The sequence below is a fragment of the Pelobates fuscus genome, chromosome 4 (genome assembly GCF_036172605.1).
Source record: "Pelobates fuscus isolate aPelFus1 chromosome 4, aPelFus1.pri, whole genome shotgun sequence".
Taxonomy (NCBI): Eukaryota; Metazoa; Chordata; class Amphibia; order Anura; family Pelobatidae; genus Pelobates; species Pelobates fuscus.
Window position 1 is genome coordinate 323,650,421 of NC_086320.1, and position 12,368 is coordinate 323,662,788.

The 12,368-nt window shown below is 46.0% G+C and overlaps 1 long non-coding RNA gene across 1 annotated transcript; it reads right to left on the reverse strand.

Moving 5' to 3' along the window:
- Positions 1-6,633: 6,633 nt before the first annotated feature.
- Positions 6,634-10,288, reverse strand: LOC134608084 (uncharacterized). Its single transcript, XR_010090713.1, has 4 exons — positions 10,093-10,288; positions 9,024-9,061; positions 7,682-7,758; positions 6,634-7,143 (listed from the first exon to the last, which is right to left on the reverse strand). It is a non-coding gene; the product is annotated as an uncharacterized LOC134608084 (long non-coding RNA).
- Positions 10,289-12,368: the final 2,080 nt, after the last annotated feature.

Sequence of the window (12,368 nt, forward strand, 5' to 3'; positions counted from 1 at the left end):
GTTATAGGGCAGGGAGGGTGGTGGTATAATGTCAGGGAGGGTATAGTACGGGGGGGTATAATAGTTACTTACCATTTGGCATTTAGGAGGGTTCAAGGGCAGCAGCTCCTTCCCAGGCAGACAGCAGGTGCAGGGGATCTAGAGAGCTGATCCCCTGCATGTACAGAGTGACTGAGGGGGAGCAACCTGGCTCTGCGCCTCCTGCTGGTACACTCCGAAATAGCCTCCCTGCAGCTCAGTGTGTAAGTCAGAACACAGGCTGGGAATCCCCTCCTTGTGCTCTGACTCACAAACGCCGGTGAGAGCAGGAGGTACAGAGCCTGCAGCCTGGCACCCCCCTACTGAGTGGCACCTGGGGTGCTCCCTCCCCTCCCCCCATCAGACTCTCCCTTAGTCTTCAATCATTTAAGAAGTGCCTTAGAGCCCATCTCTTTAGGAAAGCTTATGGCCTCCCAGAGTACCTCACATACCTGTCCCCTGCTCTCTCCTAAAGCGCAGCACTCTACTCTCTCCTCCAGCTCTGCTTCACTCCCACCTTATTTGATTGCTATCTCCTATTCTATCGTGTTTTATACCCCACCTCCCATAGACTATAAGCTCGTTAGAGCAGGCTCCTCTTTAACCTATCGTTCCTGTAAGTTATCTTTTGGTGCTATATAAATGCCAATAATAATTCTACACACTTCTGATAAAACTACTTCCCACCTTATTGTTTAAATGAAAGATTCCTAGTTGCCCAAAATGTTTCTTCTGTGATATAATTCCTAATCTGAGCAATTGTAGAAATCCAATGAGTACTTTTTTCCTCAAATTTGTTTCTGATCATGTGTGGGATTAGGGTCCCTTGAAATGTAGGGACATTTAAATCAGACAGTTGTAATGGGAACTGAGGTGACCCATTATTATTATTATTGGTGTTTATATAGCGTCAGCATATTCTGTAGCACTTTACAATATCAGAGCGGGGGATTTAGCAATAAACTAGACCAGGGCTTCCCAAACTTTTATGGCCCAAGACTCACTTTTGACAATTTTAATTTTTCGAGACCCACTTGCTTTAACCCCTTAAGGACACATGACGTGTGTGACATGTCATGATTCCCTTTTATTCCAGAAGTTTGGTCCTTAAGGGGTTAAATGCATATACTAAAAATTAACACTATGGCAATCTGCTTTAGAGGCATACAATCGGCACACCACAGCAATCATCTTTAGACATACATTCGGCACACCATGGCAATCAGCTTTAGAGGCATACAATTGGCACATCATGTCAACTTTAGGTCCATAAAATTGGCACACCATGGCAACCAGCTTTAGATGCATATAATTGGCACACCAGGGCAATCAGCTATAAATGCATGAACTTGACACATCATGGCAATCAGCTTTAGAGGCCTACAATTGGCACATGATGGCAATCCGCTTTAGATGCATACAATTGGCACATGATGGCAATCCGCTTTAGAGGCATACAATTGCAACGCCAGGGCAATCCGCTTTACATGCATACAATTGGCACTCCGCTTTACATGCATACAATTGGCACACCATGGCAATCACTTTTAGATGCATACAATTGGTGTATCATGGCAGTTTTTGAGGCATAATTCTGGGAAATCATGGCAGTTTTCGAGGCATAATTTTGGTACATCATGGCAGTTTTAGAGGCAGAAACTTGGCACATCATCGTAATCTGTTTTAGAGGCATACAACCGCTTACTCACAGACTCAGAAGTTCTGTGTCCCGCTCTTTCATCCAGGCACCTCCCGTTGATTATCCCAGTGGTGGAACTAATGTAGAGAGGGTACTGGTGCAAGTATGTTTTCTGGGCGGGGAGGGGGGTCAGGGAGACGAGGGGGTTAAAGTGCGGGGAGGGGGGTCAGGTAGACGAGGGGGTTAGAGTGCGGGGAGGGGGGGTCAGGGAAACTAGGGGGTGGGTCAGGGAGATGAGGGGGTTAGAGTGCGGGGAGGGGGGGGACAGGGAGACGAGGGGGTTAGAGTGCGGGGAGGGTGGGGTCAGGGAGACGAGGGGGTTAGAGTGCGGGGAGGGTGGGGTTAGAGAGCGGGGAGGGTCAGGGAGACGAGGGGGTTAGAGTGTGGGGGCTGTGTCCTACCTTTATTAAATTCCATGGTGTTCCATCGGGCCCAACTAATCAGCCTGCCTCCAAAGTACCTGGGGGCGTGGGTCAGCACAACCCACTGGGACTTATCCTGCAACCAACACTTTGGGAAACCCTGAACTAGACAATTACAAAAACTTACAGGAATAGGTTGAAGGACGGTGCTCAAGCATCCCTTTTCTGCTACCTAAACCTCCCACAGTACTTGTTTATGCTATGGGATTGCTCTATAATCACTTAACTGGCAGCTATTGTTCCAAGCTCCATCTTTACAAAATTCTTAAAGGTTCAGTTGATTAAAGAAGCACTGCAACTGGCTATTTTATCCCTTTTAACCCCAAATGAAAATAATTTGTATACACTCAAAGACAAACTTTTCTTTGGAGAGTGTAAGGACTTAAGTTTAGAGAGAGAAAAAAAAAAAGTGTTCCTTTAAATTCTAAAAGGCTAATAAATACTGTTGCCATAATAACCTCCACTAAACTTTGAATGGCTTGAAAAGTTAAAACCGCCAGAGGGGACACATACTTAGTAGTACTAGGACATGAACACTAATAATGTAGACAGTGGTATATTTTGGATTTGTGCTGCCCTAAGCATGATCAAACTCTATATCCTCTCCCCTACCTAAGACTAACACACCCCAACATTTACTGACTCACATTCTGGTGAATATTTTTTCTTTTTCCTGGGGTCCATGGCTCCTGGCATCAGTGCAGGGCATGCAAGGAAGCTGAGCAGGAAGCACTCCCTTACTGCCCACCCCAGGGGCCCCCATAAAACAAGGCATATCGGGGAAACTTTTTGCCATCTCCTGGAAAGTGTTGTCTAAGGCAAATGTCTTGTTAGCATTGCAGTAAATACATTACTAAATATGTGTGTTCCTTTAACATTTGAGCCTAGAGAACAAAGGAATCAGCTATGCACTGCCTCAGTTGGCTTTGCTGCTGCAGTTTGTAAATGTAATTGGAGTAGATGTTGCTGTGAAAGTTAAAGAAAACCACACAAAATATGGTTTATTCAGAAGTTGTTTATTGTTAAAGGGACTCTATAGTCTACATATAAAAGCAAGAAAGACAGGTCCCCCAGCCTTCCTTCTTGCTTTTATATGAACTTACATTTAATTAAAAAAATTCGAGGTGTTTTTATATTAAAAACTTACCTCCGTTCCAGCGCCGAGCTCCCAGCCAGGACACGCCCCCTTTTTTGTCAAAATGACGAAATCGCGGGGCCCAATAGGACGCTTCTCTGAGAGAAGCGTCAGGGCGATGTGGTGCGCATGCGCGGCTTCGCGCTGCACCAATCGCGTTCTTCATAGAGCGGCATTGACAGCCGCCCTATGAAGAACCTGAGCGCTTTACCGCGCATGTGCGCGGAATGCGCGTTCGCGAGCTGAGCTGTCTGACTGACAGCTCAGCTCGCTTTCTAAAACTATATCAATAAGGGGGGACCTACTGTCCCCCCCCGGCCCCCACCCCTGAGCGGTGGGTGGGGGCCCTAAAATTCACAATAGGGGGGGACCTATTGTCCCCCGGCCCCCACCCCTGTGCGGCAGGTGGGGGCCCTAAAATAAATAAGGGGGGACCTACTGCCCCCCCCCGGCCCCCACCCCTGAGCGGTGGGTGGGGGCCCTAAAATTCACAATAGGGAGGGGACCTACTGTCCCCCCCCGGCCCCCACCCCTGTGCGGCGGGTGGGGGCCCTAAAATTCACAATAAGGGGGGGACCTACTGCCCCCCCCCCTGAGCGGTGGGTGGGGGCCCTAAAATCATCAATAAGGGGGGACCTATTGTCCCCCCCGGGCCCCCACCCCTGAGCGGTGGGTGGGGGCCCTAAAATTCACAATAGGGAGGGGACCTACTGTCCCCCGGCCCCCACCCCTGTGTGGCGGGTGGGGGCCCTAAAATTCACAATAAGGGGGGGGGGACCTACTGCCCCCCCCGGGCCCCCACCCCTGAGCGGTGGGTGGGGGCCCTAAAATTCACAATAGGGAGGGGACCTACTGTCCCCCCCCGGCCCCCACCCCTGTGTGGCGGGTGGGGGCCCTAAAATTCACAATAAGGGGGGGGACCTACTGCCCCCCCCCCCGGCCCCCACCCCTGAGCGGTGGGTGGGGGCCCTAAAATTCACAATAGGGTGGGGACCTACTGTCCCCCCCCGGCCCCCACCCCTGTGCGGCGGGTGGGGGCCCTAAAATTCACAATAAGGGGGGGGGACCTACTGTCCCCCCCGGCCCCCACCCCTGTGCGGCGGGTGGGGGCCCTAAAATTCACAATAAGGGGGGGGGACCTACTGCCCCCCCCCCTGAGCGGTGGGTGGGGGCCCTAAAATTCACAATAGGGAGGGGACCTACTGTCCCCCCCCGGCCCCCACCCCTGTGCGGCGGGTGGGGGCCATAAAATTCACAATAGGGGGGGGCCTACTGCCCCCCCCCCCCGGCCCCCACCCCTGTGCGGCGGGTGGGGGCCATAAAATTCACAATAGGGGGGGCCTACTGCCCCCCCCCCCCGAGCGGTGGGTGGGGGCCCTAAAATTCACAATAGGGTGGGGACCTACTGTCCCCCCCTGGCCCCCACCCCTGAGCGGTGGGTGGGGGCCCTAAAATTCACAATAGGGTGGGGACCTACTGTCCCCCCCGGCCCCCACCCCTGTGCGGCGGGTGGGGGCCCTAAAATTCACAATAAGAGGGGGGGGACCTACTGCCCCCCCCCGGCCCCCACCCCTGAGCGGTGGGGGCCCTAAAATTCACAATAGGGAGGGGACCTACTGTCCCCCCCCGGCCCCCACCCCTGTGCGGCGGGTGGGGGCCCTAAAATTCACAATAGGGGGGAGGCCTACTGTCCCCCCCCCCCACCCCTGAGCGGTGGGTGGGGGCCCTAAAATTCACAATAGGGTGGGGACCTACTGTCCCCCCCCCGGCCCCCACCCCTGTGCAGCGGGTGGGGGCCCTAAAATTCACAATAAGGGGGGGACCTACTGCCCCCCACCCCTGAGCGGTGGGTGGGGGCCCTAAATACAAAGGGGGTGGGGACCCTAGTTAACCCTCTCTCCCCCCCAAAAAAAAAAATCTCCCTACCCCCCTCACCCTAAAAATAATGAGGGGGGACCCTTTAACTAAAAACCTGTAAAGAAAAAATAAATAAGATAAAAACAACTTGCCATTCGATGTTTTCTTTCTTCTAAAATCTTCTTTCTTCAGCCCCAAAAAAGGCCAAATAAAAATCCATAATAACCGACGCAATAAAAAATAAAAAAACCAGAGCGCAAAAAAAATAATCCATCTTCACCCATGGAGGGCTCCGCGCAGACTGAGCTCCGCAGGGCGGGGAAGGCTTATAAAGCCTTGCCCCGCCCTGCAATTAGGCTAAGAACACTCTGATTGGTGGGTTTAAGCCAATCAGAGTGCTCTTTGTCATTTTACAAGCGTGGGAAAATTCCAAAGAACTTTCCCACGCTTGTAAAATGACAAAGAGCACTCTGATTGGCTTAAACCCACCAATCAGAGTGTTCTTAGCCTAATTGCAGGGCGGGGCAAGGCTTTATAAGCCTTCCCCGCCCTGCGGAGCTCAGTCTGCGCGGAGCCCTCCATGGGTGAAGATGGATTATTTTTTTTGCGCTCTGGTTTTTTTATTTTTTATTGCGTCGGTTATTATGGATTTTTATTTGCCCTTTTTTGGGGCTGAAGAAAGAAGATTTTAGAAGAAAGAAAACATCGAATGGTAAGTTGTTTTTATCTTATTTATTTTTTCTGTACAGGTTTTTAGTTAAAGGGTCCCCCCTCATTATTTTTAGGGTGAGGGGGGTAGGTAGGGAGATTTTTTTGGGGGGGGAGAGAGGGTTAACTAGGGTCCCCACCCCCTTTGTATTTAGGGCCCCCACCCACCGCTCAGGGGTGGGGGCCGGGGGGGACAATAGGTCCCCCTATTGATAATTTTAGGGCCCCCACCCGCCGCACAGGGGTGGGGGCCGCAATAGGTCCCCCCCGATTGTGAATTTTAGGGCCCCCACCCGCCGCACAGGGGTGGGGAGGAGAGTAGGTCTCCCCCCCCCCCCCCCCTTCAACCACTATTGTGGCCAGACAGCATCCCTGTGGGTTCGGGCTTCAGCTGTCAGCTGAAGCCACGCCCACAGCAGTGCTGACAGGCTGTCCGCACACAAAGCGCGTTCACAGTGCTGTGTGCTGATAGCCCGTCTGATGCATTCACCCAGAATGCATCGGACGAGAGGCCTTTTTAGGGCCTCTGAACTCGGAAGTCCCTCTGGTGGCCGTCTGACTGCAACAAGAGGTGTTCCAAGCTTCCAATGTAAACACTGCATTTTCTCAGAAAATACAGTGCTTACAAGAAAAAGGCTCCGGGTAGCTGTAGCACTCACCTAAACAACCTCATTAAGCTGAAGTTGTTCAGGTGACTATAGTGTCCCTTTAAACGTGTATTTCCCCCCCACCCCAACACAGTGAAACTCAGTCATAATTGGGAATACAAGAGAAAAAAGTAAACAGTCAGGTAGGGGTTGGCACAAATTCTTTATTCAGAGTATACTTTTGCACGCCCCTCGCATTTGTTAAATTCAAGTAATGAGGTTAGAAAATACATTTACAAGTAATGCAACTTTTTGCGAAGTAACCAACTTAAAGCTTTACTCCAAACACCATAACCACTTCTGTTATTTGAGTCTATGTACACTGGCCAGCAGTGTTCCAGGCTGTCCAATATCAGTTCTGTACATATTCATGCACAGGAGGGTCATTTATTGGCCGAGAACCAGCATCTGGCTTCTATAGCTCGCAACAGGCGGCTGGACTCCTGTGAGGATCCAGGTAAAAGGGGTTATGATGATTAGAGTAACCCATCAAGCACCCGTTTAATCTCCAGTGACTGTTTCAAGAATAAATTTTACATCTTACATGTCTAACATTCAGTATGCTGAACAGAGCTCAGGACTTTAAGTGGTTTTGCAGCAGCTTTAGTAGAACTTTGATCAAGTCGTCAAGTCTTTAACGCAGAGCTTCACCAAATCCTAAAATAAAAAAAAATATATATAATTTTAGATTCCAGAAGACCAATCCTAGCTTATTTGAATTGGCTTCTCTATGAAAGGCTTTTATTGTGAATAAGAGCAGCACTGTCACCTTCATGAAAAGGTGAGCATTTCATAAATATAGAATCTTTATGAAATACTTATTTTGACTGTTGGAATTTCATTAAACTCACATCCTGTATATTTTCTCAACCCATGTGTTATGGAATGAGTTGACAAGATAGCTGGCAAATTTGTTATTTAGTAAATGTTGACTTTAGCCCCTGTTTAAGTAAAAATGACATGTGCAGAGTGTAATATATAGAGTTTAATAAGATGGTTAAGACTGATTCAAACAAACAAACTTATTAATTCCTTTAAATCTAAAGGTCAATACAGTATTTATGTAACTGGTAATACAGCATAGCCTCAGGTAAATCCTTTTAGACATCAATTTGATATATTCAGGAGTACACAAATCATCATTGGCTATTTCCATATTAGTGTACGTCTATTATTTTGGATATTTAGGCCTTACCATTACAGGGTTTCTCCTGGCAGTGACTTTCTCAGACCAAGACCAGCGTGGTATTACAGTGTGCATTCCATGGCCTGCTAGAAAATGAAAAGAACTCAGATTAACAACAGCATCGCATAAAAAAATTTAAAGCGTGTTCCTAAGAGATGTAAGGCATGCAAGATAGCAATGTTTCTATTGTTCCTCTGCTATAGACATGTGAGCACAATTTAGTATTTTTTTATTTTTTAAATTCAATATAAAGATCAGAAGGCACAGCTCTTTAAAACCTAGAGAAAGCACTGTCATAGTCAGCTATTCACGTAATTGCAATTTAGCCCCTGAGAAAATTAGATAGAAATATATTTGCTTGAGGAAGAAAGGTGTTGCTCAGTAAACATACAAGGAATATGCTGAACGTGTGCACAGATAGCAAGGTTGGTTTGTCAGAAAATATAAAATGATTAGGGAAAGCCAAAATTTTGTACATGAGGTGGTTCAGTTTGGCCAATTTTTGTTTTTATATTTCATTTCAAATGAAATCTGGACAGATTTTATTTTTAACCTCACTCACTGCACACGAGGGTTGGTTTAAAAAAAAACAAAAAAAAACCACGAAGCAGAGCTCCCCTTTCCAACACTTCATATGCAATCACCCCCCAAAGTTCTAGGATAATCCCTCATGCTATCCTCATCCAATGCCGTGGGGTCAAATAATTCTGCATGCTTACTTAACCCATTAAGGACCAAACTTCTGGAATAAAAAGGACTATGGGGTAGATGTTTTGAATCTCCCTCATGCCCCTACCCACCAATAACTGGTGGATGCAGGGACAGCACTATGCCTCCTTGTTTATTTTATCATTAAACAGTTATTAGAGACCCCAACAGTTGCTCGTGGATGGGGAAGAGACACCAGGCATAACAGGTTTAATTTTAACATGAATCCTGTATCTCCCCCCAACTAAGCTAATTTACCCACAACCTATAAAATAGAGCGCAAACTGCAGACAGAATTGCTGCCCATCAAAATGAAGAAAATAAATCTAACGTGGTGTGGAGTGTAATCAGCATACACTAGACATAATCGGAGGGGGAAAAAAATAAAAAATGATCACACCATTAAAATGATATTTTAAGCAAGTAGCCTCAGGTAAATCCTTTAGTACATCAAATAGAGGACTTAACTCCCCATTCAGGTGTACAATTCTCATCAAGGGCTGCATGCTTAAAATTTCACAAGGAATCCAACAAGCACCATAACCACTTCATTTGCCCAGGAACAGGCAATAATCACCACAGTACTCTAGCCATTATGGTGCTTTGAGGTTTCAAAAAAAACAACAACAAAAAAAAACTTTACCTTCTTGCCTATGAGAGCACTTGATCTTCAGTCAACACCTGCAGGTACAAAAGACAAAGGACGATATTAAAACACAAGACCAGTTTCCATTGCCAACAGTATCCCAATGGCAATGTGTTTTATAGACATTGATTGTGACCATAGCAGGACTTTCCTATCCTCTGATCAATTAGTGGCATGAGTAGGCCATTTTCCCCTAACCGTTGCAATGTGCGTCCGAGTTACCATCAAATCAGGTTACTACTATTAATGCAGGAGTTCAAATTTGTGCCCACTTTAGGCAAGAGGACTGCCCTTAATATGAGCTATTTTTATACTTTTAGCCCTGCATCAGGCAAGCTGTAAGGCTGCCACTGTGATGACAGGGAAAGGGTTGTTAACGTGAGGTTTACACCTCAGCAATTACTCCCCTATTGATTGGCATTAACCAACAAATTACAGTGCAACTGGCCAGTATTCCTGCTGGATCTGCCTTGTCTAACTAAGCTCTGCAACCAACGGCGGTACAGACAAGCTTGCCTACTGAACCAGCAGGAAATTAACCCAGACAGACCTCCAGTGATCATAGCACTCATCCCTACAGAAAGCCAAGCAGGACAAGTCATAGATAACGTTACACAATCCTCACTCTCTTACCCAATACGGGGTAGCAAGACACTCATGCACTTATCCCAAAATCTTCGACACCATATTTGATCCATGAAAGATGCAAGATACTTTCCTTCTCACTATATAGCTCATTGGATTGGTGATAACTAGTTTCATATCTGTGACTAGCAGCTCTGATGTCCACTTTGGTGGAAGCCAAATTTTTATATCAAAATAAATGTCTATACTCGTGTAAGCTCCGAATACACGGCTTTTAAAAAGTACGTGATGAAGTGCCAACGCATTTGCTTTCTGTGCTAATCTTATCTCTACTGAGCATTTACTGGATAAAGTAGCCTCAGGTAAATCCTTTAATGACATCAGTTACAGAAATTAATTCTCATTTCAGGAGTACACAGCTCATCACAGGCTACATGCATCACATTAACCATGTTATAGAGGGAATAGTAAACTTACATACACCTCCATTTCTAGGGCTGTTGTACTCCGGAGGAAAGTCCAGAATTCATTTACCCAACATTTTATGTGTCATTGTTGTGCTTGGGGTCCAGGAAAACATCTCAGGATTTAAAAAGGCCAAAAACTTAAAATGGGTCCTTAACGGCCACTGGATTGCTGTAGACATGCTGGAGATCATTCCAGGTCTCTTTACACATGACACCTGCAAAAAAAAAAAAAAAAAAAAAAAAGGTATATATATATATATATATATATATATATATATATATACTTAAATAGCAATACCAATGCATAGATTTTGTGATGGAGGGGGGGACGGACAGACGCAACTCAATTCTGTTTCTCTCACTTCCAACAGGACTTATTAAAGATAACCATTTTGCCAGCTTAATTTCAGGTTTAACCCCAAAGTCTGCAATCAGGAAGCCTTGGATAAGAGAGCTGCTGATAGGCCAAGTGTATCTGCTGACAGTCTATCAGTAACTCCCTATTCATAGAACAGTCAATTATGTAGACAGCCAACGCACCGGATTGAATACTGGAGTTAAGTTAACCGTTTACCCCTGATGGTATACTAGCACCTCCTCACATAATTCTCAGGAGGTGCCCAGAATGTTCCTTTAATCCCTAAATCACTTTAGAGCGTTTCACGCTGGTAGAACCTCTATGAAAAGCCAATTTTGAACATGTCTGAAGTTATTTACATAAAGTGTAAAAACCCAAAGAGAAAGAAGGAACCTGAACTCTAGCAACATTGATGTTCTACCATTTCCCGTTCACGGTCTATTACAGTAATAAATGGCAAGCAACAGTTGCCTATAGTAACTCATTGCATAAGTGTAAGATCGGGTGTCTAAGGACCTTCCACAGACCACCATTCTATGATATCAAGCAAGTACAAAGCCCATCACTACTATGCCACCACACTTTGAGGAGAGAGAGCGATGTGGACTGAAGCATTGGCTATTTTGGATAAAAGCACCTGGAGTGCTAGTGGAATTATATAATAAATTATTGGGTCATACATTTTAAATAGAGGAGTACAAGGCATAACGTACAGTGTGTTTATGTATACACATACAGTCTCACACTAATCCAGTCAGACATGAAAAAGTCTATACTAACAGGCTGGTGTGTCCGATCTGGTAGACATTTACACCAAGAAGTCAAAATGGCGCTTAACTTTTTGAGTGGGTGAGAAAAAAAAAAAAGGGATCACAGTAAGCAATAATGCAAGGGAGTTTTATTTAATGAAGAGTCCACTTTGATTACACTGTATATCGATTTTGGAGGTTTGTAGCGTGGACTCTTCGTTTTCCTTAGCAGTTCTGATAGTGTAAACACGTGGAACGCACTGGGACTCACTCTGTCCCTTTAACACGCGATCGGTAACATTCTGCTAGACAACGTTCGATCCTTTACTACTCGTCCCGCCAGCCCCATTTACTCATACTGCACTAGGTCTGTCCTATCCGGGGATTTAACCAAAACGGATTACATTGTAACCGGCTTTAAGGGAGTCTCTGCACCCAATCATTGGCAGGGCCAATTCATACAAACGGATAATTGTGCAACCGGTTTATTCCCAGCAATAAAGCGATATAACAGTGACAGGATACATACCCGAACTTCCCCGCACAGACTGAGACTGGGTCACTCCCTGCGCCGCTTATTTATAGTGCTGACATGGACCCACCCACGGCACAGGGTTCAGAGGTCATTAAATAAACGCATTTGTAGTTTTGCATATAAACCTGGTTAACACGACGTTCTAAACAGAATATATCATACATTAGCATAAATAAAACTTTTTTTTTCAACTTTGAAAAAAAGAAAATCACGAGAGAAATGCATATGCAGTTCTATGAGCAGACAGTTGGTGTCGCTGCATGCTGACCGAACGTTTCCTATAAAAGCATTTAAAGGTGCAATCTAAGCACCATAACCACTACATCCTGTTGCACTGGTTAAATGGGTAGTATTTTGCAGCCCCCATACTTGTGTTCTGAATTACACCATTTATGGGTATTTTGAATGAAAATGTGTGTCCCTGATGCATCAGCGTCCTAAGCTCCCCAAATCATATTGCTAATGTGAAGGTTCCATCAGCTTCAGCAGTATACCTATCTCTTATGCACCCCCTGCCCATACGCTTTGTCCTTGGTGTGAAACCACACAGATCACAACCCCACTTCGCCTACAGTGCGATATCACAATGTCCCACCCATATAATCCGTCTATGCCATGACATCATATATGCCTCTTTTATTAGGCCAA